Source organism: Apteryx rowi, unplaced genomic scaffold (assembly GCF_003343035.1).
Source record: "Apteryx rowi isolate R43461 unplaced genomic scaffold, aptRow1 scaffold_58, whole genome shotgun sequence".
Classification (NCBI taxonomy): Eukaryota; Metazoa; Chordata; class Aves; order Apterygiformes; family Apterygidae; genus Apteryx; species Apteryx rowi.
This window is the reverse complement of record NW_020450849.1, coordinates 296,803-319,548: the sequence shown is the minus strand read 5'-3', so window position 1 is coordinate 319,548 and position 22,746 is coordinate 296,803. Positions and strand designations below refer to the sequence as shown.

Sequence of the window (22,746 nt, the reverse complement as noted above, 5' to 3'; positions counted from 1 at the left end):
GAAATCTATACACTTAATTATCATTGTATTTTAAATTAACAAGAAACATTTTGTTATTGTAAAAATTTCACACATGGCTTCCAAAGACTAGGTGGCATGACTACTAATGTGACCTGGAACAATGCTTTGAAAAGGAACCTTGGAAAGCACAAGAAGTTATACCTGACCAGCAACAAACAAACAAACAAGACCCAAGCACTCACTGGTCGCCTTTCCAGATAACAATCCAAATCAAAATAAAAACTAACAAACCTTCCTATATCTCTTCTCCACCAAGCCAACCAGACACATCATCAGCTTAATTTTTCCTCCTGAAGAGAGGTCAGTTTTACCCTGCCTTCATATCCTCAGTTTTCTCATACTAGTTTTATCCTGAGTTGTAAGGTTGCTTCTGATTTCCTGTTGCCCAAACAAAGAGAAAATTAAGTTCTCAGTGTATACCCCACCTTCCTCCTTTACCGTCAAAAAAATACGTAGTAACTATTCCAGTGAGTTTCTTGGAGTCATCACAACTTTGCAAAGACAGAATTTCAGGTTTTTATATGCAAATGCCATTACAAAAAGTATTGGAGATTTCCTCTACTAATCTCTGAGCCATACATAACTTCCGCCACTACATGTTACTCATTCAACAGACACCATAAAAGTACTCAAGTCTTCTTATGCCAATTCATTACCAGGCAAGGGATTAGCGAGTTAAATAGACTGCTACAAACTTATATTGCATTATGCACCTACTACTTTTGAGCAATGCATCTCAAAAATGTAAAGATAATTTGTAAATGAAAGGCATAGCATCTGCTTATTCTGTAATATCTGTGCAAGTTATTTCAAATACTGGGTGGTTTGGGGAGTTTTTATCTTTCAGGAAAACACAATTAAAGGCTTTAGTCTCACAGCAGGTGTTAGTGCTTGTTTATTTTAAAATACATCCAAGGTTTCTGTTTCTCAGTAGCCAAGCTTACTTCAAATATTCTCCATAAAACATGCTGTCTGATAACTTTTTTTGTTGGCAATGCAAAATACTGCAAAGTATCAAGGTCATGTATGAATAAACATCAGCTCCATTTCTTCGCCCTCTGAGATGGGAATTACAAATGTTCTCCCTGTACCTGGAGCAGAGTTCTGCATCTTACAGAGAAGTCTTCATTCCTTTTATTTTTTTATGATTAAATTAGATATTTTTCTATATTGGCACCCTATCTTTAAATGAGTTAAATCTTAATATTACTGCTTTTAGGTTTTATTCAATTTCTGCCCCCTGTCCCCCAAATGATGGAAGATCACCAAAATTATATATACCAAAGGGAACAGATTCTAATCTCAGATATGCTAATATAAGATTGTGGCAAGCCATAGTTCATGTTTTTCCGACACTTGTTTGCTTTAAGTTTATTCCAGATCTACCGTAGCAAAAAGAGAAGATGGAATCTGGCCCAAGGACTTCTTCTGACAAATCTTTATCAGTAGAAAATTTGTTATTCACAATACAACATATGTTCCTTTAATTATGTCTTTGACCAAAAATATTAAGGACATTTTGGCCATATGTCTATCTATCCATTTCCAGGTAAGCTTTCTGACACATCTGCACTATATAATGGCCAGAAACTTTGAACAGAAGTTTGGGGTTTCATTACATCTTATTTGCACTTAAAAAAATAATAATAAAAAAAAGGACTCATCCAGTGATTTTTGAGCTGTACTCAGTTACTGAAAGGCATTTTTATTAACCTTATCTTATCTTCAGGACATGATGTGTGCTCTTGGAAAATCTAGTTTCTAACAGTGCATCTTTCTCAGGATACAAACCAATCTAAATTTAAATGTTCATCTCTGCATATCTTCTTTGTGATGTCAACATAAATCCTTAAATCATGGAGAAGTAAAATAGGATGCAAATCTGAAGCTGTAAATTTCAGCAAGTTTCTCTAATACTGAGTGGGAAGCATATTTCAGTACTCTGGCTGTATTCAACAGCATCTTTGCAAATTCCTTCATGACTGCAGTAAGATACTGGAAAAAGAAGATGCTTCCAGTTCTTCCTATACTACTTTTAATAATTTTTAGTCAAGTCAACATGACTTTCAAAAACACTGAAGAATGGCAAGGAACTACAAAACTATGCTATGAAAATTCATATAATGGATCATAATACAAGCCTGAATGATTTTTATTCTGTGACAAATAAATAGCCCATACTAAAAATGAGAATATGACCAACTGTCAGCATTTCAATAATCTATTTGAGATGTATATCACTTTCGTTACATGCTTTTTTATTATGTGCTCTGAAGACTTACAGAGGACAACATTATCTCTTTTTTCTCTCTTTGTGCTTTGTATTAAGTATGCATGAAAAGCACTGACCTTCAAATCCTTAAAAATGCAATCTTCTATTTGTTCACATGTCAGGCAGACACAAACGCTTATGGAACTAACACATTGATAAAAGCTACCTCATAGAAGTGTTTCATTTTTGTCTTATAAGCGCCCTTATAAAGCTTAAGAGTAACTCATTCACCAGTATTTTTCAGGCATGCTTCTAAGCAGCCTTGAAACACATAGTTAAAGGTAAACACCTTTTAAATACTTCCTAAAAAAATAAACTGACTTAAACGTGTTCATTAAAACTTCTACAATAAAGGGCTACACATATAGTGACTGCAGACTAGATCAATGATACCCATTTGTAACATGAATTCCCATCTACTAGTAAGTGGAAAATTTATTTTTATATAGTCTACCAAATAACAATAACTTTTGACTTTTAACAGTGTGGGTTAATTTGAACTTGTGATCAATAGTGCATTTCATCAACAATAGCCTCAGATACTCAGTTTCCTTAAACACAATCTGTCTTAATTTTTGGCCACAAACCAGGCCTTTAATTATCTTCCCCTTTGAAGCAGAATGCTTTTCAATTTCCACTGAAGGCAGATAAAGCCAGACTTGTCCTACTGCCAGGATGAGTGAGGGAGCAAGCAGCAGAGGCCTCATGTAGGAGAATATCACAGACTTTATGTAACCATGAGGTTAGATTCATGCCACCTCTCTTTTTTCATCAGTTGCAATGATGATGTTTTGGCTCTTGCAGGCCAGTACAACTTCCAGTGTTTAAACCTACTTTTCTGAAGCTCTCACACTTTACCATCCATGTGTTCCAGTTCTTACACATCTCAGAAGATACACTGGTGAAATAAATGAAGATACCATATATTTCTTCTACCTATTTACTTAGACCCTATGCTGGGGTAGGAAGGAAAGAGCAGAATTCACCATTCCCTATCATATAAGGCTCTGACTTAGCTCTCTTAATATCATTTATATCTATGTAAAATTGCCTCAGCAATTTTAGAAAACGTGCTCAAAGCAGCAAAAGTAAGTGACGGTAATGGTAAGTCAGTGTTTGGGAGGCTGTGAATCACTAAAGATTAGGGGAAATGCATCAATAAGAAAGCTCTGAGTACATTAAAGAAGAAACTAAATACTCAATTCATACACTCCAGGTTGGGAAAATATAAAGATATGAATTTTAGTATCTCTAAACATTAAGTTCAAGGACTTGGGCTGTTAGTACAGAGTTGTACTTGCAGAGTAACCTTATCTTAGCACTAGAGGAGGTCACTTAGCTTGCACTTCCAAGTAAAACCATATCTTAACAAGTTTATTTAAAGAAATGAAAAGAAAGGCAAGCTTATTTTCTGTCCTTCAAGAAAATGAAAAGACAAGACTTTAAATCTTGTTTGTTAAAGTATTGCAATGCACCATCCAATATTTTATTGAAATAATAAACATTGCTAACTCAGGATTCTAAAGTCTATTTCCTTCAGTACTTTAAGTAGAAAAGAGACATTTTTCCAGGCAATCATGGAAAATGCTTTCCTAATTTAGGAATACAAAATGGTTTTGTATCACCATTGTATTTGGATTATTGCCAAGTGGAATATCTGAATAGAGGTATTAAATAGCCATGTGAATAGCTGTATGAATTAGAAAATATGCTTGCAACTCATGTGCTGTGAAATGAGAATCATGGGCAAAATGACATTTTTAAAAATCTATCTTTGGGCAACTGAAGTGCATCCAAAATAGCACAGCGAGAATTCCTGCATTTCCCAGCTTTTTGTTCCGCATGGATAAGGCCAAATTGGTAGACCCATTTGTAGGGTCAGAGAAAACTAGACCTAATTTCTTTAGAAGTCAATCAGTGCTGCCCTGACAATGATTCATTGAACAGCAGCTCTTTCATCATACCTGATTCATAATATAAGGAACAAGATGCAACAAGATAATTAATGTATTCAATAATTACTGTATTCATCTTTCTTATTTGCTGTTCATATTACCTTCCAGGACTTACCCTAAAATTCTCATTCAGCCAGTGACTTCAGAGAGAGTAGGATCAAGCCCTGAAAGAACAGAAGTGCTCAGTGGATGGGAAAGGAAAGACACATGCATCTGAAATTAGAGTAATTGGAATAATGACAAAGAATCAAAATAATAATATGATTTGAATATAATTCACAAAAACCATTACAGTCCTCTGCAAACTTATTTTCATCACAAAGTCTGCAAACATAGCAGCAAACGAAGGAAGCCCATCCAGTCTTGTGATCGATGTTGCTATGTGAATTCAGATAACACAAATGAACACACGTTTCACAGAGTTTCTCCCACATGCTGTATAAAAAGGAAATATTAAAGAGTGTAAGATATTCTGGATGGTGCTGGCATTTTTATACCCTGAAACAATGCTGCCATCTTGTGGGGGAAATGTTTTAAAGAAAGTTTCCTAGACCTGTTCCAAGTGATTTGGGGTTTGAGAGACATGGAGCTAAGGAATCAACAGGGATGTGAACTGGAAAATAGCCTGGGCCCACAAGACATTGCTCTTCCACCATATAAATAGGTTTCTGGATCTGAAACGTAACAGAGATCATGACCAACACTCTCTCAAACTAAGAATTCTTAAAAATAAGCTCTACCTTTGCTTACTTTAGTAGCTGGGAGAATGTTCAACCTTGCAGTGGCAAATTCAAAACTAAGTGAACTTGCATTTCTGGTGCAAATGAGAACAAAAAAGTTACAGACGACCTATGTTAAAAGTTGGTAAGTTCCACTTCCTTTCTTTTACCTTTCACTATGCAGCTGAAGCATTGCTGGATTTTGTGCAGCAGACTGAATTTGAAAGCTCAAGCAACTGAAAACACAGATTTTGCAGGGTCAGATATTTAACTCAGAATAAGATAGCTCTCAAAGCTACTTTACTGACATTAAGGATGAAGGGACAGAGTGAAGGTTAAGGGAACAAAGCATGACTGACTTCAGAAAATTTATTATTAGTCCCTTTTATTGACCTTGAAAACTTTCATGAACCAGACCAAACGGGGGCCATTTGACACAGATGTTTTCACTCATACATTCTCACTTGCTATAAAGTCAGGAGTGTGTACTAACATCCTTTCTGTATATTCTGTCACTAATTTATACACACAGAGATTTTAATACAAGAACTATGATCACCTAGAGTTGGAATGAATTGAATAGCATGGACTAGAGAAATACTAACTGTTATTAGACCTAGACTGAAATTTTCCAACTATGTTTTTCCAGCTGAAAATGCCACGCCAACAAAATTTACACACCCTCAGCAGAAATTTGTTTTGAAAACTAACCTAAAGAAAGTAGGTTTAATAAGATAAACATACTCTGACTTTACATTCATGAAATATTTCAGTTTTCTATTTCCATATTTAAAATATGTAATACACAAAACCAAATTTTTAAATGTTTCATTTTATCAGCATGAATGAAGGAAATTAATAGTGTTATAATGAACATATAYAACAGAGCCTGCACACATATTCAACTTTCTCCTGGGAATAGTGAAAATATCTTAAAATTAATTTTATTAGAATGCCTAAAGATTTCAGGTGTTTCTAGACAAAAATCCTTTGTTCTTCCAGGTCACAAAATCTATTGTCTTCCTGCAAACCCACTCACATCTGAAGCAGCTCCACGCTCTCTGGCTTTACAGTTGCAGCTCTAGACAGTAACCTCTCCACTCTGCCAATATGGAATTTTATTACAAGATATTACAAGGAGCTATTTTAATAACTCCTTGCAGGTGTCATTAAAATGAAATGGTTACTTTCCAGTTAAAGTAACTGGCTAGGAGACAGACGACCACTGTATTCCACCATTGCTGCGCGATGTTAGATTCTGTCCTTACTCTGTCACAGTCTCTTGCAGCTCTGGGTCTCCATTTATCCCTCTGAATACAGTATAAAACACTATCTTGTGCATATTTGAGTAACACAGCTACACAAACATAAAATGCTTTGATATCTTTGAATGAAAGGCAGTACAGCTTCAATTATCAGCTGTGCTCATAGAGCAGCAGTAGGAGTAGCAGTAGTTACTCAGGACATCAGGCATCTGAACCACAGACACATCAAACCTCCTGTCCATGCCCAGTTTATGCCACTGACAATGGGACAGGGACTAGGCGAAGGCTAACTGGAGCATATTTATTAACTTGCATCACTACCCTGACATGCGCTGTGCGACCCAAGAACACCTTTCTCCTCTTCCCGCTCCTGCAGAAGGGCAGCAGAGGAGGGAAAATTCTATCCTAGGCTTCCCGAACAAGAGCTCTTTGCAGGGAAACTACATTGTAAACCAGAAAACCTGGCCCTGTATAATTAAACAGTATTTTTGTTTTTTGAACTAGCAGCAGGATCGGCTCTTAACAATTAAATGGAAGCCCACTGAGTCAAGAGAGATATTCTGTCCACTTTACTTTAAAACACATCTTATTGTATTCACTACAACAATGCCCCCTTGTTTTTTGAATTCAATGCACTTAAAATGTCTGGAGTCTCTAAACTCTGTACTTAGTTAATATATTCAATCTGAAACTACTGCCTAAAACAAATTGTGTTTAAGGAGAGATTAGAATATGTTATATTTTTCCTCCCTCTGCTAAGTCCTCTTGGATCCAGGTGTAATTGACTCTGAATCCTTTGATTCTCTGCATCACTGTTTTAATTCTTGTAAATCTGAATGCTTCTGGCATAAGAATAAAGCAGGTACAGGCACAGAGGAGGGATAATGTGACATGTACACACGAGCTTACCCACATCTGCAAACAAAATCTGCTCATTATGTTTCCTGACACTGGTTTTCCAGCTGAGAACTTGAGATTTTTATCTTGGTTGGAGTCTCTGTTTGAGAGCTCCAAATAAAATGGACTTGGGAGACACATGTATTTAATTTGAAGAGTAGCCTGACACTGTCAACAGTGACAATGTCCCTTTAAAGATAAGGTTTTTTAAAAAGAGTATTTTTTTATCTGTATATCTCACACCTCTGACTATTAGTCTGCCCTAAAGCACGCTCGTATATTTGGTCCCTCCTACACACCCGAGCTTGCTTTGCTTTCTTAAAAAGCCTGTTAAAAAAAATCAGAAACATTAGAACTGTGGCATACAGAGGTCATGTCTACATGGTGAAGAAGATGCTTCATAAAGCGTAAGATTTTTGTAACACTGCATAAACTCATATATCTGAGCAGACCAACTAACCTTCTATTGAGAATCCTATCCTTAGAAGTGGTCGGTATCTGCAGAACCCCTTCAAAGGAAGGGATAGTTGCAGGAGGAACTTAGTAATAGAGGCTATTAAATAAGCAGGAATTTAGGAAATATTTAAGTTCAAAGATAATGACCAATACAGAGGATTTGTCTTTTCTGAAAAATCCTGGAAGAGCCGCTATCAGCTGTTACAATCTACCCTGCCCCAAGCACTGCCAGAAGGTTGGAGAGCAGAACAACAGCTGTCAAAGGTCTGAGTCGCTGAACTCCTCACAGGTGATGCGAGCTTCCTACATGAATTCCCACATTGGAGCTTTTTTTTGTTTTTTGGCAAGCAGTGAAAACTCACAACTCTGCTTGTAGTAAAACGGAGCTGAAAAGCCTAAGCTACTTTAAGTGTTACAAAATCCTAGTTTTATAATTTTTTTTCTTCAAAGCCTTCTTTTCTTTCTTTAGAAGCAGCAGCAGTTATGACTGTCTACTTTTTGGGGAGATCTGCAGAACAGTCTAAAGGCTGAGTTCAGCCAAACATCAGCATACCTGCAACTGGAAGTAACTATCACCAATCTCTGAATCCATCATGAAAAGTCAGATTTCAACTGACTATTCATTCTTTTCAACTGGCTATTTTTTATTCTACCCAAACTTCTTTATTATCAGCATCACAGTGAAAATCACCCTCTGAAACTGGAGGAATTCTTCCACAAAATTGTTTCACAACACAATAAGGACTTCCCTGTAATGCATTTCAGCTATTGAAATTATCTGTATAATTCAAGATAGAGTTTCTTCCTTATCCAAAATCATGACTAAGTAGCACACTTTCCCAGCAGATTCATAGAGAGCATTTGGAGAATGACGGAGTAAGAATTTTGGATAGATCTATCCTCAGCTATAGTGTGCATGCTGAAACACCATTTTTAGCCATTTATAAGAGTATGGTAAGGAATGCAGAATTATAAAAGAAATTTCCATGAGATTTCCTGAAAACAAATCATTTCCTGAACCAAAAGCCAAGGATTCTTATACTTGGTCTTCCCTTCACAAGTCAAAACACTAAGTATTTCACCTTGCAGGTGTAGTTTAACACATTGCAAACATGAAGACTTACTATTTATCTAAACTGAGGTTTTTAAAGAGATCCTTTCTTACAAATCCCTTGGGTAAATCTGGAATTGTTAAAGCTACATATAATCCCATATTACTGCTAAGAAGAATATGAAGAAACACCAGCATCATACAAAAGAACAGTATCACATTGAGCTTGAAGGAAAAAAGGCTTTTTAAATGCTGAATTTTCATCCAGGCCTCTGGCCTTCACGTAAAGAAAGGTTTTGAAGTATTTGAAAGAACTCTTAAAAGATTATCACACATATCTTTATAAATTCACTCTAAAATGTTATTCTTGTAGGAAGAATTTTTATTCATAGTTCGTTCACTGAATTAATTTGACTCAACATTTGCAATATTTTCACAAAAAAACCCTAATTCTCAGTATTACCAATAGTCCATAATTAAAACGTACCCATAGTTTTTTTAAGATTCTCAGTTCATCAGAACTAAAAGGAAAGAAGTGAATAAGCAAAACCAGCAGCAAAAAATACCAGAAAAAAATACTACCAGACAGCAAAAAATAAGCATGCTTTCCCTGAAAGAGGAAACATCAAAACACCGATATCTCACCTAGAAAATAAGCTGATAATTGTAAATCACATTCAACATAATGAGTCAGTGTTGTCCAGCCTAAATAAAGAAAGATGATTTACAAGAACACTGACTATTTTGGAAAAAATACCTTATAGTAAATATGACTGGTTTTAAGCATCTTTTATCCTTTAGTCAAAAGAATCTTTTAGTAGAATATATCCTTAAAATTATTAACCTTATTACAGGAATACCTAAACATCCAAATCCCATTATGTTAAGTTCTAACTGAACAAAGGAAGAGTCTCTACCCTGAAAATGTTGCCATACAACAAATGTAAAATATTGTCTCTACATAACCGTATCAGAAGTGGTTCAAAAGTAGTAAGCAGATAAGCTGGCACAGTAGAAGTAAGTAGAAGTATAGAGAGGCAAGAATGCCAACACCTTTTCTGACAGCAACTTTTCCCATTCAAAAATATCTTCTCTTGCCATCTCTATTCCACCCATTTTACCTTCACCTTACCTGTTTAATTAAGAATGCTTCTGCCATCATTACATAACTAAATCTTTTTAAATGCAGCTTTTTAACATGTCTTAGTTGAACAGCTGTCAATGCAGGATGCTAGCCCTTTGTAGGATGGCCTTGCTACTTCAGGTACTCGTAATCCATTTTAAATAATAAAAAGCTTATCGTGTTATCTGTTTAGACAAAAAACAATCTAGTTTATTACAAAAAGTAAGTTTGTAATGAGAGATGATTACAAAAGTTTGTTTTCTGGCCACAGTGACTACGCTAGCTCAGGTATTCTATATTTCTTCTACATACAAACATCGCACATAAATCAGCAGTAGCTTAAGGAACATGTTACTTGCCACAATATGCAAACTAATATGCTACAAATGTAATAGGCAGACAAAACTGGATTGAGATTGCAATACCAGAGCTATGAAACTACACTCCCCCATTGCTCCTTTATCTGGATCCACATGTTGCCTTCCTATCTATTCTTAACGTATCAGAAAGTACACAAATTCCCTTTCACCAGCAAAGTAAAATCTGACAGATCTATATAAATAGGAATCTGAAGTTAGTCTATTTTACAAATTGAATAAAGTGCTTTTAATACATTATCCTTTCTTGTATATTTATTTGGAATTTTTAAACATGTAATGTCAGAAACTAGAAAATATATATGCCCTTACTATCTGAATATGGGGGTCTTCAGACTATGAAAAGTAACGCAACTTGAGTATTTCACTAAGACCTATTAGAAGTTTTATCATTTCAAGAGAAGAGCATGTTTTCTCCCCAGTCCACTCATTACATTCTACTATACTGAGATAATAAGACAGTCTTAAGGACCTCCAGTGAATGTATGTAAATACACTTCTTTTAGTTTGCTCAGCGGTGGAACAAGAAGGATGTTTTAGTCTTTTTAAATTCCTGAGGTTTTTTTTCCTGTTTTTTGGCAGTGGATTAATTCATGGCATTCTAGAACATTCAGCATCTGAATCACCTTTCACTTTAAAGAAATAAGATGAATTAAGCAGTGTCTGAACACAGTTTACCTCATTGAATTTTTGTGACTTAGTGAAAACATGATTTTTCCCTTTCCTGGTAAAACATCAGACCTGCAGAAGGATGTTGTTTAGTGGATCCTGTGGTTTACATATGCTCGGAAAACATGTGAAACTATCGCCAGTATCTTCCAATGAGGAAAGCACTTCTGTACTATCATCACTTGCTCTAATTCTGCAAGGCACACTGAGGTCTAGTGGTTTTTCGAGGCAGTCTGCAAATCTTTCTCTACTTAATAAAGAGGTAGCTATGGCTAGAGAACTGAAGAAGTCCTCTGTCTCTATTGTATGCTCTCTTGTTGAGAAATCTCTCTCTTCCTCATCTTGATGTCATCCTGTATTGAGAAACCTGACTCTTTTCATCACAGGTTTCTTGCTCCAAAGACTCCTGAGAAAACTGTAAAATCTCTCTGCTGTGTTGGGGGGAGGCTTGGGTGTTTCGTTTGTTTGCTTGTTTTGCAACTTCTTTCTATGCTTGTATCTTTAGCACAGTTCTGATTACAGAGTGATATTGGCAAAAGCAACTTCTGAGCTTAAAAAAGCTCCTGATTATGATCGAAACTGCTGCATATTGCTCCAGTTTTCAAATTCATATGAGAAGACTCTCTTATCCCTTAGGCTTCTCCCACTAAATTCAACTCCCAAGTTGAGAGTTTTCATCTCCAGTGCTGCTGGACTACATGACAAAAGAGGCTCTGTACTGCCAGCACAGTTGTTTATTTCAGTGGCACTGGCTACTAGTAAACAACCAACAGGGACTTCCTTATGCAATTTCCTGTTCTTTTTAAATTTGGCTATGACTCCACGACTAAAACAGTTTACAGTAGAATCAAGAACCTCCTGTTTGCAAGGTGTCTGAAACCTAGAACAGCCTCTGTGATTCAGTACATCATGTTCAGGCTTTGCCGCAACAAAAGACTGTTGTGATGAAGCAAGACAACTGAGATCATTTTGTATGACATTAATATTACTTTTTTGCATTTTTACAATATAATATTTTCTTGTCTAAAGCTTTCTTGATTATCATTAACCACTGCAGTATCAGGAACTTCATTGTTTTTGCATTGTTTTTTGCCTATAAAGGCCCACAGAGAAAAAGTGTTCTGCTTCTTCCAAGAATCTCTTTGTATACAGTTCAGCCGATTTTTTGTTTCTGTATCATGTTTGTTCTTTTTAAGATGTTTAAGATGAGAAGGAGGGGTTTCCCCACAAACAAATCCAGATTCTTCTGTTTTACAGAGGTTAGACTTTTTTTTTCTTCTCCCTGTGTCTCTCATTCTTTTCCAAAGTCTGGGGATTTGTCTTTCACTTTGCCATGTCCTTTTCTGGAGAGGTCTTTATAATCAAGGTAAGTTCCAAACTTATACAAAAATTTAATTGCTTCTTCTGGGTTGAACTGGGAGAGCTCAGGAAAGAAAGAGTCATGACAGTCCCATGAAAAAAAATTCAGTATATAGAGCAGCTTGCAAAACTGTAAGTCTTGTGAATTACATCATGCATAGCAAATTCTAATGCTCACAGAGAGCTGTTCCCATACTTGAAATTTGCATAAAAGTTTTCTGACAATGATATAATGTTCACGGAGAACAAGGAAGTGTTGTTAGTATGGTGTTAAGACCAAACTATTAAAATTAAAAAGCCTGAGTACTCAGAGAGATGCTAAACTACTCATCTCAAGCCTCTTCAGAGGATAGTGACAGAAGAGGGCCTAATTCTGCTCCCAAGAACATCACTAAGAAAATTTTTTGAGACTGAGGTTTAAATAATATAAATATATAATAAATTCAAAGAAACAAAAGAGAAAATATTAGATAAGGGCATCATGCCACAGTTATCATTTAACTATAAGACTTCTAACATCTAACTTCTTTTAATTTGTAGATATGTCTAGTTTGCAGTAGAAAATGTTTCCTGAGCTTATTCTCAATTTTAAAAACAAAGACTTCCTCTTCTGGGTTGAAAATAGCTGCGCTCATCCATATGCTGACCACCATACTCCTAACTACCTCAGGCCTGGCATACCTGACAAAGCTAAAAGTTTAGATATTTCAGCTATGGCAGAATATGTTTGCTCAGAAGCATAAGGTAACCTTAAAAATTAAAAAGTAAGTAACGGATAACAAGTAAAAATACCCCCACCCCTTTCTTAAAAATGCAAGAAAATGCAAGATAGTTAATGGAATGTAAATGGATAGTTCAAAACCATAAATCGCAGCCACTTCCAAGATTTAAGGCTGCAAGAAAATTCATACGCATTAAACGTCTTATGCATTTAACAATAATATTTACAGCCTCCTGAAATGTACATAAGCAAATAGTCAGGGAAGCAACATGACCAAAATAACCATGTACTTGAAATCATATTTCTCAACATCTCATGACTTTATACAGATGAAGTGAGTATTGCATAAGAAATACTGGCTTGTTTTTCCTTTCATACCTAGCTCTTTAGTTCTGCCTGTGAATGTCCCACAGGTACTACAGTTTTAACAAGATTTTGTCATACTGCATATTGGTACCAAACTAATTCTGCAGTTGAAACAACATCTTATGTAAATACTGTTTTACAAAATAACACTGTCTAGAAAAAAGTCATTAAGCAGTTCAAGCATATTGAGTGGCATCATCCGCAGCCACATGATGGATTTGAAAGAGCCAATCCGACACGAAAAGCAACTAGTAATTTGTCTGAAACTTCTTAAAATATTCACCTTCTGCAGGAGACTTTAAATAAACAAACAAGTAAATAAATAAATAAAAGCCCTCACAAAGAACATTTGACTAAATGTTTTCATTCCTTCCTTTTCCTCAAAGGGAAAAAAAAAAAAAGCTTGTTACTTCATCCTCAGGTAAAGCCATTGTCTAAGCAGCCAAAGAATCAGAAACCAAAAGCAGTGAAGCTTTGAGAATTGTTTCTTATGCTATGAATTTCTTATTTGCAAAAATTAAATCATGAAAACATCTTCAAAACACCTTTTTGTGATCACTGTTTTATTCTTTTTAACATAGTGATTCCTGGCTTGATTAACACCGATTATGCATTAACAGTTGCCCTTTCAATTTTCAAAAAAGGCACCATAAAATTGCTAGTACTGCTGAGGAATGCACAAAAGGACTCTCAAGATTCTATTTAATCTAATTTGGCTGTATGGGAATGTAGCAACCAAAAAGGATAATACTGCTTATTTGTGACTGCAGCAAAACTACTGTGCCAAGGCTGCCAAGAACATCAATGTTTTTATGAGGTAGCTAAAGCTTCACTAACCTCTTCATTCCTGAAATATGTGTACTACATCCTGAATAAATCTGAAGACATGAAATTAAGTAACACAGAAATACAGAAAGAAGACTAAGAGAAGACAGGTATGCTAGAGTTTCAGCCTTTCTTTGGAGAAATCTAGGACATGCAAAACCAGAAAGAGGCTGAAGCAGCAGCAATAAAATAGGGAAGACGAGACTGAAGGATTAGAAAAATTTCTTTTTTATTAACACATTTTACAACCTTCAAAACTTTTGCTATAGTCAGGCTTTTTTTTCTTTTTCTAGAATTCAGCAGTCAGAAAAGACAAAAAAAATCCTAAAAGACAAATATGACTTACTTCTATTATCTTTGTTATAACCTCTTGGGCAGTTTTGATGAGGTAGTCCTTTGATGATCTGAGGTTAGCACTTTCCCCATTTCAGAAACCTTCCTAGACTTAAATAAATAAATAAATAAATAATCCACAATACACCACAGCTCTTGGATGCAAAGTAAGATGTGGGATTGTTATGCAAATTTTCCTGGATGTGGTAGTAAACCTAGAACATGAACAAGTTCATGCATGCTTTTGGCTCTCTTTTATCCTGGTAGACATGATTCCCAACCACATATTTGGAATTTGATTTCCATTAAGTGCTTCCTTTAATGGCAGTATCAAAAGCACAACTCTATACACTAAAGTTTGCATTTTAAAATTGGTTTGGGCTGCTTAGTGTAAACCTTTTGTTACCACAAGGAATATAAAAACAACACATGAGTGAAGGCGTAGGGAAAGAAAAAGGCAAGTTTCTTGGATAAAGAATGACAGACATTCATTCCATATGAAAAAAAACCTGCGGTAAATACTATACAGAGCCCAGCTCATTACTATATCAACAAGTCTAGCATACAGACCCTTCTAATTCAGGCCCCTCTGCCATTCCACGGACATTACTAATCAGCCAAATGAAAAAACCCAAAGAGCATTCGCACTCCTCCTTTAACATCAGCATTTAAAAGAACCCTCTGCTGAAAAGCTAAGTCCCATGAATGGATTTAGATCTGATCCAAAAGATTTGGAATTCGTCTCTATGTAGGCATCTCAGTTAGATGTGTTTCCATCCAACAGACCCAGTTAACAAGTCCAGCCTAAAGCAGAGGTAATAGGCAGATGGCTAGGCATTGAACTTTTCACAACTGTCACAATTACTTTGCAATGGGCAAAGAAGTAAGAGTAGAGCAAGAAATTTACATCCTGTGCTAGCACAGATTAGGAGACCCAAATTAGCATAAAAGTGCACACATGTCAAAGTCAGTTCTGCAGCCAAACCTTCAAATTAAAATATTGGGGAAACACATCTCCTCTCCAGAGGCATCTTTTTGAAAAGGCAGTGATGACAAACAAGGACAGCAGTTATAATTCTTTTGTATTATTACTTTTCCCCCCCATGTTAATTGAGTCCAATCAACGAGGTGGACTCCAAACATTTAGATGAAAAGTCACTTCAAAACCAAAAGAACATTAGAATTGACATATACATGAACAAATGAGATTGCTTTTAGCAACTAGATTCTTAAAATTCTCACTACTTAGTGCTTTGTTTTAACCTTTCACTCAGAAGAAAAACTACTAGCTCCACAGGATTACTGTATCAATGCAGACCCCATAGTCTGACAGGCTACTTATATTCAGGTCTAAATTTAAAACATAACAGTCAAGAGTCTGTACTGTTTCCCATCATATGACCCAAGCAGAACAGGAGACAACTTGCTGGGAGATTTCAGACAGTGTTTTACCAGTCTGAGGATACTTTGTAGACAAGTCCCAGCCCAGCCTGACTCACACTATGTCCACACTAACATTCCCTGCATTCATCCTTTGACAGCATTACCCATGCGAGAGCTCCAGTGCTGGCAGCTGCCGTAGACTGGCAGCTGACATTTTAAATGCTATGTCAGACCTCTGGCAGCTCCCTTTGCTGCTGCCAAAGGTAAAGCTACATTAATTCATGCAAGAAAGCGTCCAGCAACCCCCACAGGAGATGAGGCCTTAAAGTACTAGAACGCTACAGACATTCAGCAGACAGCCTATTGCAAAACAAGGACAAGGTTGAGCTCGGAGAACCATAGAGTCAGCAGCAGAGGGGGTTTTAGACCAAGCCTCCTAACAGCTCTGTACATATGACATCCCTTTCAGAGCTGAGCATAAGGTCTAAAATGAGCATCTGTTTTTTAAGCCCCTCTTAATCTTGGGACAACTTGAAGGGGACAGAAAGCCTGCAGATGTGTTTCCCGTCTGTGACACCTGAGAACAAAATCAACAGGCAAAGGCAGAAAACCCGAGAAATCCTCCTCATTTAAAAGCTACTTTAGGGATGTCTGACACCCTGTGTCCTGTCCCTGTGGAGACCCAATGTTTGCTCTCTGCATGCCATATCTCCACAAGCAGAAAGCCACAGGGCTGTGGATGCATGATCATCCTGCGAGAGGACAGGAGTAAACCCTGGCAGGAGGAATGACCTACAGCTGAAGAGCAACTCCCCCTCATCCTAAAACTGCTACAAAATAACCCAGTCCCTCCCAGCACTCCCCATCACCAGTGGAAGAAAATGACTTGTGACCACAGAGAGCAATGCAGACAGGGAGTGTCAAGCCTTGTCACTAAGCAGCATTTATATGGAAATGGAAAGAGAGGTCACAGCCCCCTCTTGCTGTCCTCCCACCACCCCTGCAGAAAAGGCTGGCAGATCCCTACCCCTGGACAGGGCAGGGAGCCCAACCGCAGAGGCTGCACAACAAGGGAGCCCAGGGTTCAAATCCTGCTGCAGTACTGCCCTTGCACTTGCCAGGGCCACGAGATGRCATGTGGCGAGGTCCAGGTAGTCGGGCACTACCAGCTTACAGTCATAGTCCTGGCACCTTTTGAAGAAAATGTGAAGAAAACATTTTTTATTCAGGGGAAGGCCACCCAGGATCATAAGTCTGGGTCAAGGCCTATGCACTAGGCCTCGCTGAGGATGGGAAACCACCCCCTGCTTGGCCAAAGAACTGTGAGCAGTATAATTAGCACTTGTTAGTAATATTAAACATCATCAGATTTAATCTGAAGGGTCACTGGGAACCCCTAATGCAAACCTGAACTGTTTAACTCTCCTGGACTCAAGTGCAGCTATAAATACTTTGAGTGTCCACGCTGAGAGCAGTCCCATGTGAAGCTAAGCTACTGTTATTTTTGCACATTACAGAGTCTTATTTAGCGCTGCCTTTGCACTCTCATGGTGACTCTCCAAGAGCAATCCTCATATGCCATAAGTGTTAATTCAATGTTTTTAAATATACTGGCTATGTCACTGTAAGGTTTTTTTTTTGAACCTCTGAAGTCACTGAACGATTTCAGTGATTGACATTACCATCACAGTATGCATTCAAGGCAACTCTCCTTTCTTGCCTTCCCACACTTAAGCCTTTATTATGTTGGTGTGGACAGAGATGCCTTCCCCTTGCCACCCCCCAGCCCTATAGGAGGGGGCTAGATAACATACTAACCCCTATTCCAGAAAGGATGTACGCAGTACACCTTACTAGTCTGTATGCTTAGAAAGAGACAGCAGATTTCCTAGCTTGTGCACATGTTTTAGGCAAAGGAGCTACAGTAGGCTCCCTACTGCAGTCTGGCCATGAGCCTAAGGCAGCACAGTCAGTGCGAGATTTGCTGGGATCCCTCAAACTCTACATGATACCAGCCCACATCTGTTTCCAATCTCACACTCACACAAAGTGGAAGTTGTCCTGGCAGGGCATATGTTTTACTCCCAATACCACCAGGAGGGTTTTGACAAGTGCATCAAGAGGTCAATACTTTTGTTTACACTACCAATGCCAGAAACTGCTCTGTAGGTTTAAGTACACAGTGTTGAAAATTTTAAGTTAAGCTGATGCAACAATACAGTGTTAATAAAGGAATCCTTGGTCCTGCAAAATTCTCTGCAAGATTTCTATTTCCCTTTGCATCTGTAATTTAAACTTCAAACCCCTTAGAGAGTTCATACACAAGACTAATGCCATCATGGAAAAGAAAGCTAACTTCATAATATTTGAATGCTCAGTGTCTTGAAACCAGTGTAGGAAGATAATCTTTAACAAAAATATCAATGAATCTTGGCTGCTGATTAATAATTAATTAAAATAATCCCCAGCTGCTTTTGATTAAAGAGGTCTTAAGCAAAAGGGATTACAGTGTCAGAGAACAGAAAAGCACTTGCAAGCTCACAGAGATTATATCAGAAAACACTGTTTAAGAATAGCAGAACACAATGTTTACAAGCTACCTTAAAACTGAGAATGTTTTTTTCTTTAATCTTCTGAAGTTTAACTTCTTTCAGAGAAGGCTGCTTACCTACTCTCCTACTACACCTACAAGACTATTTCCTACAACAATCTCTTTAAAAGGAGTGAATACTTTTTACATAGTTAATCTAAAGCTTTAATTTGCCACAGCATTCTAACCCTTAGAAAAAAAATTTTTATTCTTAATATTCTGCATATACACTGCAGTCTACCTTGTCTAAAGAGGTATGTAATGTATGATGTAATGCAATGATTCTTTATCTTTAAATAAAAATTTTGAGTCTAGCTCTTGAGTCTCAATGCATTCAAGAAACAATCCAATAAAAAAAATAAAATGTAAAAGCCCCTTTCTAACAACAATTACAGAAAAATTAGAAGTAATCAGTGGTCCACTTTTAAAGATCTTATTCACCAGTAATTTACTCTCTAGTCTTAGATTTTTATTGGTCTGCTTCATATTTAGGGAGCTAAAATCCAAGAAATGGAAATTCAGCAAAAGGTATCTTTAGAGATGCAGAAGTCTATATAATTGTCTCTTCTCCACCTTGCATTAAGTCTACTAACCTCTCTTCTCGCCTTACCCTATCTTTACTCCAGCCACACAAGGGCAAATTTTACAGGGTTTTTTATGGAAAGGATTGGATGGTGCAGTCAATAGGCAAGAGGATAGCCTAAGGTTTTCTGAGAAATGCTTCAGAACTGCCTGTGCGATTCTGGAAAAGTTATGTGAGGCTAAAACAACAAAGTGACTGGCAGTGCAAAGCACTGGTGAATTGTGATATCCTGAACTTTTACAAATCTCTGCTTCCATCAGTAGAAGTGGACTTTCCAAAGACTGAAAAGGGGAGAGGCTTTCAGCTGCTTTCTTTAAAGCTCTGACAATACAGAGCTCTAAAAGAATGCTGCATCAGCACTGGCCACATTTCTAGTGTTAGCTAGAAACATACAAAATGGCTACTTCCTTTTGATATTCATTAGCAATTTGCCAAGGGTTGCAAACTTGAAGCTTTTTTAATAGAGCAGTACCAAGGAAAACATGCACTGCTATGCTGGCTATATAAATGATAAGGCTGCCAACCTCTGAAATGGGAATTAGGCCTCCCAGCTACAGTCTATTTGAAAAATCAGAGCTGAAGCACTTCAAAGAAGACATCCCAAATGAATGATATTCATGTATGCTCCCTCTTTAAACAGGCTTTCTGTATGAAAAAATTGGGGTAATATTACTATGAGCAAGAACAACATCAGTTTGTATTCTGACATTTACTCATTTTCTTAAGATTTTGCACTCCTAATGTTTTAGCATACAATTGAAGATAAAAGTTACATGTTAATATTCCCTCCATTTAGTTTTCAGAACTTTTTTCACTACCCATCAAATCTTGGACATGACTGTTGGGGCAGCAGCATGTGAACTCTTTTACTGGAGGAAAAATGACTAAAGCATAATTTTGAAAGAGCCTATGGAGAGACAGGTATCCAGTTCCCACAGGCTAACTTAAAAGTTCATCTTCTCTTAGAATGAAGGCAAGCTATTTATTCTAAAATACTGATGGACCATAACTATATTTTCATTAATGTGATGCATGCCTTCTTGTGCTTTAGTGATTTATTGTATTAAACCTACTAAAAAGTGTCACTTACTGAAAACTGACATACTTCAGCACTTGTGACTGTCATTCACTAATGAACCATCTCCGAACTGCAGTTTGACAATCAATAGCCTAAAAATTTTAATTGCACTCCCAAATCTGGTATCATTTTTAGCTTGAGATACCAACTTTCTCATTATTATTAATAATCATTATTATTAATAATGAGTTAAACCTGTGCTATGTTAAATTAGCATCTACAAAAGACCAGGATTCCCTTTACGAAGCTTGAATTATGAATGCTCCTTTTTAAAAAAGTCTCACATACAGCAATTAAATACTGTAGCATCCACAAATTTCAAAAGCTCACAGAGATTTAATTATTAACTAGAGATTATTACACCATTAAAGATGTTCTATGCACACATGCTACACTAGGTGTTTGTACAGTTCTAATGGCTGGCAAAACCCTGATTCTTATCTAGCAGGGACTGATTTGTGGTAGCTACCTCTTTATCCCAATAGAATAATATATTTTAATTAAAGTCATTGAGTTCCATGGCTTTGCCGCTTATTAAGCACAGATGGCAGCAAAAAACAAAGCAAGATCGTAACACTTCAGGAAGTCAAAAGAACTTCCAAAAGCACCATCTTTGAAAACATCTCGCTCCTAAATTTTGGGTTTCTTGTGCAAAAGAGGAAAAATCCCCCAAGCTCTAGAGGCTTTGGCCCCTTAAAAAACAAACAAACAAACCAACCAGGAGCATCCATCACATGATGATAGTCACATACCATCCTTGGAGCTTCCCAGCCACTTCCTTCATGATTGTATCTCCTTTCTTTTTGCACGCTCACATCTCTGTTCTGGCTCTTCAACTCAAGTACTCTCTTGCTGATCTCATAGATCTTTGGACACTACTGGGCAACAGAGGATCACCAATAGGTTATGCTTCTCCGAATATCTACAAATGTTGATACCATTTTTCATTATTTGTAAAATTATACCTTTGCTTCCACCAAAATATTTACTAAAGCCTCCCTCAAAAAACCAACTCCTCAATCAGCAATACAACTGTTATTCATTAATAAAAAGAAATCTTCTCTAAAAGACAGGAATTCATTCATTTCATACTTCTTTTCTCATAAAAAACAATCATTCCATATATTCTTCCCTCCTGTAGAGGGGTAGCTCTACAGAATGCTGAGCTAACATAAAATATCATTAAAAGCAAGGGACTCCTAGGTTCCTGTCTAGGTGCTTCACTTCATCACATTAGGGCTCGAATGTCTCATTAAGATGAGGGACTTTAAGATGCTACACGCTGTAAAACCAGAGAGCAAGAATTCCTGACTCTAAGAACCCACTCACCTTTACTATATAAATAACTGGAACCCATCCATTTATGTAGGCAAAACACATCAGCAGCATGTTGAAAAATTAAGTGATTCATGTAAATTTTCAACAAGTGGATTTCTGTGCTTAGTTCAAGGAATGGAATTCATAAAAGTTATGAAATGTAGCAGCTACCATAGCGCACTTGTAAGATGAAAATAAAACTACTGACCTTGTTATTTACGGAAATGTCCTCTTTGAACTTTTTCAAATGTTCACAACTACATACTGACTCCAAAACATGCTACTTCTCACCTTCTAGAAAGCAGGATGATAGTCAGGAACCTGAGGAGTTACATATTTTATATTAAAAATTAAAAGACATCACTTTATTTTACTAAATTTTCACAACAAATTTAGGTTTCAAAAATAACCCCAAAATGCTAAACTTTTTGGACACAAAATCAACAAGTGTTCTCAATTCTGCATTCTTCCACAAGAGGACACTAAAACAATGAGAAAAATATTTCTACAAAAATGTACAAGTCTTCTTTATTTACAAAGTACAATGTTTTTCAGCTAAAAAACTATTTCACACTTAAGTTGACATAAACATATAATTATTTTTCTTCTAATGTGTATTTTAGTCATTTTAAAGATTAATATTTGATCCTTAGGGTGCCTGAGGTAGCATGAAAAATAGATATACATAAGCTTTCTGGAGACAAAACCAGCAATTAATGGATGCGGAAGGAGTACCCTTGTACTTCCTTTGAAATTGTGCTGTTAGCCCTAAATTTACAGAGAAACAAGCGTGTGCTTAATTTCACGGTACTATTTCAAAGAACAGTCTCTGGGCGCAACGGAAAGCRCGTGTGCCTTAGCAGGATTACCCCTACTTTATTCTTTCACTCTTTTTGCTGGTTAATCCCATTTCCAATCCCATATTCATGCCAGTTGGCTTCGAGAGGCCCGGCGGGAGGCCGCGGAGCCGCGCAGGTGGGAAGCGCGCCGGCGGCGAGGGAAGGCCGCCCAACCTGCGGGCACCGCTTCTCCGCCGGCATCGCGGCCCAGGCCCAGGCCCAGGCCGGGCCTCGGCGCCTCGACGCCTCGCGAGCCCCGCGGCCGCCGGCGGGCGGGAAACCCCCGGCCCGCAGAAGGCCGCTGCAAACCTTCCCTCGCGCCTGAGGGGAACAGCCACCCGGCACCGGGCCCAAGGCTGCCCGCTTTCCCACTTACCGGGGGCAGCTCGGTTTGAACCGTCCGCGCGTCCCGCTCGCGGCGGGCAGGGGACGCGCGGAGCCAGCGGGCGGCAGCAGCCCCGCAGAAGGGCCGCTGCAGTCCGCCCCCGGCCCGGCCCGGCGCGCTGTGCCACGCGCTCCCCACTCTCCTCCCCGCCCCGCGCGCAGC

General features: G+C 37.6%; 1 protein-coding gene across 9 annotated transcripts in view; it reads right to left on the bottom strand.

Annotated features, from left to right (window-relative positions):
• GALNT18 (polypeptide N-acetylgalactosaminyltransferase 18) overlaps positions 1-22,695 on the bottom strand; it is a 346,024-nt gene extending 323,329 nt beyond the window's left edge. For 4 of the 9 annotated variants that reach the window (XM_026082495.1, XM_026082493.1, XM_026082501.1 and 1 more), the window contains exons 1-4: positions 22,576-22,695; positions 21,569-21,681; positions 20,796-20,965; positions 4,364-4,412 (exon numbers count right to left, since the gene is read on the bottom strand). The gene's annotated coding sequence lies outside the window, so the exon portion shown is untranslated. Of the gene's footprint in view, positions 1-4,363; positions 4,462-20,795; positions 20,966-21,568; positions 21,682-22,575 lie in introns of all 9 variants that reach the window. The other 5 variants (XM_026082494.1, XM_026082498.1, XM_026082499.1 and 2 more) reach the window with 5 other exon arrangements.
• Positions 22,696-22,746: the final 51 nt, after the last annotated feature.